Raw genomic sequence first — 5,543 nt, 5'->3', positions numbered from 1 at the left:
ATCTTGCAAAATGAGGCCCAAACTTGAGTTTGGGGCCTCTGTGGTAAGAGTGGAGGAGCCTGGAACCTGCTGGCACACCAATGACCTCACTCATCCCTGGCCTTGTTGCGTGAGGGCCTGAGCCACCCTACTGCGGTTGTCTGCATCGGAATCCTTGCTGGTTCAGTTGTGAATGGCTTCGTGATGCCTGGCATGAACAATGCTCCCTGTGGATAGGGATGGCTGGGGAGGAGGGCAGGCAGGGAGGGATAAAGTGCATTCTACACAGTGGTGCAAAGCCAGGTATCTTGAGACAACCACAGCCAGCTTGGGGAGCTGGAATAAAGGGCAAGAGACGCTCATGAGGAGAAGGTGACAGGGACCATCTGGAGCCTGCCCAGGAGGCCTCCGATGCCATGAGAAGGTTTAACTCTTAATCATAGAAAAGCAGGGGCAGGCTGTCAGGAACCAAAGCAAAGTAAAGCAAAGGGAACCAGGGAGGATCAGCAGTGCCAGACCTTGCTGAGCTCTCCAGGAAGACTAGGAAGAAGAGGTGGAGCTGCCTGGGAGCAGAGGGATCGCACAGGCCATGCAGGATGGCTGGGCTGCAGTCAGTCGGGGGAAGAGACCTTAACAGAGAACAGGGCTCGGCCCACAAGCAGCACAGACAGGTAGGGATTTGCTGCAAAGGCAACTGAGGCAAGGGCCAGGGATGGAAGATGAGTAAGAAGAAACCAGCAGCTGTGGGACTCTGGCTTAGCTGGCCTAGCAGGTGTCTGCTGAAGACAGCCTGGAGATCAGCTGTCCCTTGGGATGTCACTGTGGGGAACTGCTCGGGCATCAAGCATGATCAGATGCAGAGGGTGGGGGTACTGGCCAACTCTCTGTGGCAGGGCTTTGTGAAACTAGGGTTCACAAGAAAGTGTGAACATCAGCCTGGGAGGTTTGGGACCATGGCTCAAGGCTGGCCAAGATGGGGAGCTTTTCAGAGAGAAAAGTCTCCCTGCTTTGTGGAGGGAAGTCCCAGGAGCCAGGAGGAGGAGGAGAACTGTGGAGGCAGGGACATACTGGCTTCCAGGGGCTGGATTCTGAAGGGGGAAAGCTTGCATGCTCATAGTAGAAAATCTAGGAAACAGGGAAAGAAAGTTTTCCTTTCCAATATTGAAGAAAGATTTAAAACTCATGGGAAAGTCAGTGTACATCAATGACCCTGTCTGGGCTCCCATTGCCTGGGGCAGGTGGAATAGGCCCCGAAGGACCAGGCAAGAACCTGCAGTGGCCCTCACACAGAGGCCTGGGGTGGGCGCTGTGGGTTGGAGCGGCCTTTTGGGGCCGGCCTTTCACCAGAGTCCTCCTGCTGGAGGCAGCCTGCTTCAGTGTGATACTCGGAGCAGCTCAGCTGTGAGCAGCTGGGACCAGAGCCTTGGTCAGGTTCTGCTCTGGGGCACGTCTGCCTGGAGGCGGGTCCACAGCTCCTGCACCTTCGCCCTGTGCTGTTTGCTTCACCTTCTCTCCTTGTGTGCCTGCCTGTTGGTGGTTTTTACTGGAAGCACTGAAGAGTTTGTTGCAGACACAGGAGCCCGTCTTCTGAGCACTCCAGTAGGCGTCTCCTTGGAACAAGAGCATGCTGCTGCATAACTGCAAAGCAGTCACCAGACGCGGACGAGGCACTGCTCCCAGCGTGCAGCCCACACTCCAGCTTCCCCACCATCCCTACAAGGTCTTTTACTTACAGCTGCTTCGCTCCCTTTGCCTCCCCCCTCTTCAGTCAAAGATGGATTTGAGAGCCCTGTCTCATTTTAGTAACCTTGTCCTTTGAGCCCCTTTATTTTAAAACTGTTCCCCAGGCTTTTTTTTTTTTTTTTAATCTTTCAAGGCATTGGCATCTTTGCAGAGCCCAAGTCCACTGAGGATTGGAGATTTCAAATTAAAGTGCAAGTGTCACAGCTCTTATCCCTAAATTAAAAAACAAAACAAAACAACAAAAAAAACCTTATGTGTCCACAAAATTCCAAGAAAATCTAACAGAGACATAACTCCAGAACATTCAGAATACGGTGCTCCTGGTGGGCTGGTCCATACAGGGGCAGGAGTGTTAGCAGGAGTGTTACCCTGTGGATTCACACCCCAGAGTGATGTCATCCGTGGACCCCTAAGGCTGACAACAGTGAGTTTGATGTTTTGGTCAAGCTCCATTCTGTGTTTAGGATTTTTTTACACATATGTTTTAAGATTTTTATGAAGTTCCAGGTGTGGACATTACTCTTGGTGTTTTTGCCAATGAAATTATACTTAGAAAAATATTCCTTGTCCAGGCTCTATAAATATTCATATTTCCTCGAAGTATGCTCATCAAAGTTTCATTCTCTATCTTACTGCATTCACCGTGAATTAATTTAGTTTATGTCAGAAGGGTCAGTTTTCCATTGATATTTAATGAACTACCCAGTACCACTCATTGATAATTTTTACTGAACAATTCATCTCTCCCTTCCCTGAAGTTGTCACTATTATCATAATTGAAATACTTCAAGCACTATTAATTGCTTCTGGACTTGCTGTTTTAGTATCAGGTCTGTTATTCCTATTTCAAATACTATACTGTGGGCAGAATGAGTTTGTTTGGATGCCTGATAATGAATAGCTCCACAGAGGATTTATTATTTTACTATATAATATACAAGCAGAAAGGTGAGAGAGGGATTCCTGGGGATGGCAGGCAGTGACAGGTGCACGCCAGGTACAGTGACAGGTCACAGAAACATCTCCCATCAGCATGGCCTCCCTCCAGTATGGACAGCAGAGAATCTGTCTTTGCTGCCCTCTGCCTGGGTGCAATACATGGTGGTGCCTTTCTACTCCGCATGAAACTCGACTCCTCTGGTAGCAGGACAGCAGAGATCGGGTGTCACCGCCTCATCACTGATTCTGCCCTTACTGTATTCGGTGTCATTGTGGACATTTCCAGTTTTTACTGTGACCTCCAGTTTTGTTTAATCCTTATATAATCATCACCATGTATGCAAGTATATCAATAAATTAAATTACATTTCCATAAGTGAAAGTGCCAGGACAAAAGATTTCTATTTTAAATACTGATGCTATCAAATTTCTTCTTGAAAAAATCTCTATAAATTTACAAGAGTGCATGGAAGCACCCATTTCCCCATATTCTCCTCCATATAGGATTCTATCTTTTTCAGCTTTGCTAACCTGAGATATTTATCAAGTGCTCTGTCATTGTTTCATGTGCCATTTACAGATGAATTTTTGGATTTTGATTGTTACCCAATATTTGTACTAACTTCCAGACTTCTGTCTGTGGTCACCGGGAGAAGCACTTGGGGTAGTACCCCATAGCTCTTCATCCAAGCCAGCAGGTGCACAGGGACAGAAGCCAGAAGGTTCTCTGCCCTATGGAATGCGTCATTCAGAGTGGATTTGCTGCCTAGGAAGGAAGGCAGAGGCTGTGAGGGCAGTGAGGGCTGCCGTGGCCTAGACTCAAGCCCCAGGTTGATCTGTGCCCTTCCTCTGCAGGGCAGCCTCAAAGACACTTCCTGCTGGTGAATTTTATAGATGCCTTTGCCACATGGGCCAAAGGGCCAGAGATGGCACACCCAAGACAGGCTAAGTCCAGCCTGTCTGTGTGGCACCCAGTGAAGCTTCTGGTTCTAGCTAGTGGTGAGGACCCATCCTGGACAGAAGGATGTGACTTCCAGGCCCTCCTAGTCTCTCCTCACCTGCCTTCCTCTCTCTTCTTGTCATCCTAAGGGCTGAAGTCTTGTCCCCTTAATCACTGTGTTGCCTAGAACACAAACTCTGGGTTCATTAGACTAAGACTGAAGATCAAACTAATGTGCAAGTGTCACAGCTCTTATCCTTAAATTAAAACAACAACTTATGTGCCCACAAAATTCCAAGAAAATCTAACAGAGACACAACTCCAGAACATTCAGAATACTGGTGTTCCTGGTGGGCTGTCCACAGAGGGGCACTGCTGGATGGTGGCCGCCCAGAGATCAGACAGGGAGGTGAGATGAACTAGCCTTCTAGTGGTCAGATCAGAACTTACCAGAAAACAATAAAAGCAGTCATTAAGCAAGCCAGGCCCTGAGGGAGACACTGTCCCTGCTTCCTTTTATTTACTGTTTGGAGCATGAGCTAAGTAAGTATCCCTGTCCTACTTACAGGGCTAGGCAAGTCCACGGAGATAGATCAGAAAGCCAGCAAAAGGTGGGTCAGAGGCCAGTTCTAACTGTGGCCCTGGACAGTACTCTTTTTGACTCAGTGGAGGCATGTGGTCATCTCATCTCCCGAGCTGCCTGGAAGCACCAGCTAAGCTTGGGCTCCGCAGGGTCCTGACCTTTGCTCCTGAGCCTCATTCCTGAGGGGCTTGGTCATGGTAACCCTGGAGCCAGGGAGCTGGGCCTCACAGGGTTGCTGCTACAAGCTGTGACCAGCAGATGGCAGCCTGTCTCCATTTGTTCCAAACCCAAGTGCTCTGAGACATCCCCTTGCAGGCCTGGATGCCAAAGCTCCTGCTGGGGGTAACCTGGGTATGGGAGTTAAGGCTGGAGCATGGGGAATTCCTTGAGCTTGAGGAAGCCCAGCCCGGGCATAACAGGGGCTCAGCTGAGCCTGCTGGAATCTTACCTTTCTCTGCTGTTTCTGCTTTTTCTGGAAAGAGGCTTGGTGTTCATCTTGGGGTTGAGTGGAGCCCAGCATGGCCACTCCCTCCTTCTCTACCTGGCACGGGCAGGCCCTTAGTGACATGAGACCATCTGGAGCCAGGAAGGGCAGGATTGCAGCCCAAGAGGAGGCACCATCTGAATTTAAACGAGTGCCTGCTTCAGGGGTCCAGCACTCTCAGCAGGGGACAGGACACAGGCTGATGCCTAGCATGCTTCGCTGGCAGGTGCCATGTGCAGAGCCAAGCCGAGACCCCCATAGTCCTGGCTCAGAGAGAGGATCCAGATCCTGCAGAGCTGTCAGGCCACATGGCAGGCTGCTCATCCGTTCCCTTTGCTGGAGACTTGAGTTCCCTGTGTGGGCAGTGTGGGCTGCAGAGCAGGTCACTCTGGTCATCACACAGGGGGCAGCTATCTGGGTGTGGCAGGACACCTGGGCAAGGCAGAGCAGACTGCAGCTGGGCCACTTCATGTCCTAGGAGCCGAGGGTCATCATTTTGTGGCTGTAGCTGGCAGGATCCACGAACAGCTTCTAAGTGGCAGGATCTTTGCCTAAGGGGGTGGCTCTGTCTAGCTGACAGATCAAATCTAACTTCTAAGTAAGTAACCCAGGTGACATGCTACTCCATGCAAAGGATGCCTCTGAGATGTGGTTCTCACTGATGCAGGATGCAGGGCTGCCTCACACCCAGGCCATGGGAAGACTGCAATGGGCAGCTCCTGACCCTGCAGGGATGCAAACAATAAAGCAAACACTTGTTCTGACTCAGGTATGGCATGGAAGTCAGTCTGTGCAACCCCATGTTCTGCCACATCCTGGGTTTCTATGATGGAATCCAAGACTTGGTGTTTAGAGAGAAAGCCAAAGGCTACTGC

General features: G+C 50.2%; 1 protein-coding gene across 2 annotated transcripts in view; it reads right to left on the bottom strand.

The window, feature by feature from the left end:
* Hs1bp3 (HCLS1 binding protein 3) overlaps positions 1 to 5,543 on the bottom strand; it is a 46,353-nt gene that overhangs the window by 29,828 nt on the left and 10,982 nt on the right. The window lies entirely within an intron of this gene.

This window comes from Octodon degus, unplaced genomic scaffold, assembly GCF_000260255.1.
Source record: "Octodon degus isolate 3935 unplaced genomic scaffold, OctDeg1.0 scaffold00019, whole genome shotgun sequence".
NCBI classification, from domain to species: Eukaryota; Metazoa; Chordata; class Mammalia; order Rodentia; family Octodontidae; genus Octodon; species Octodon degus.
The sequence above is the reverse complement of the archived record's forward strand: the minus strand, read 5'-3'. Positions and strand labels throughout refer to the sequence as shown.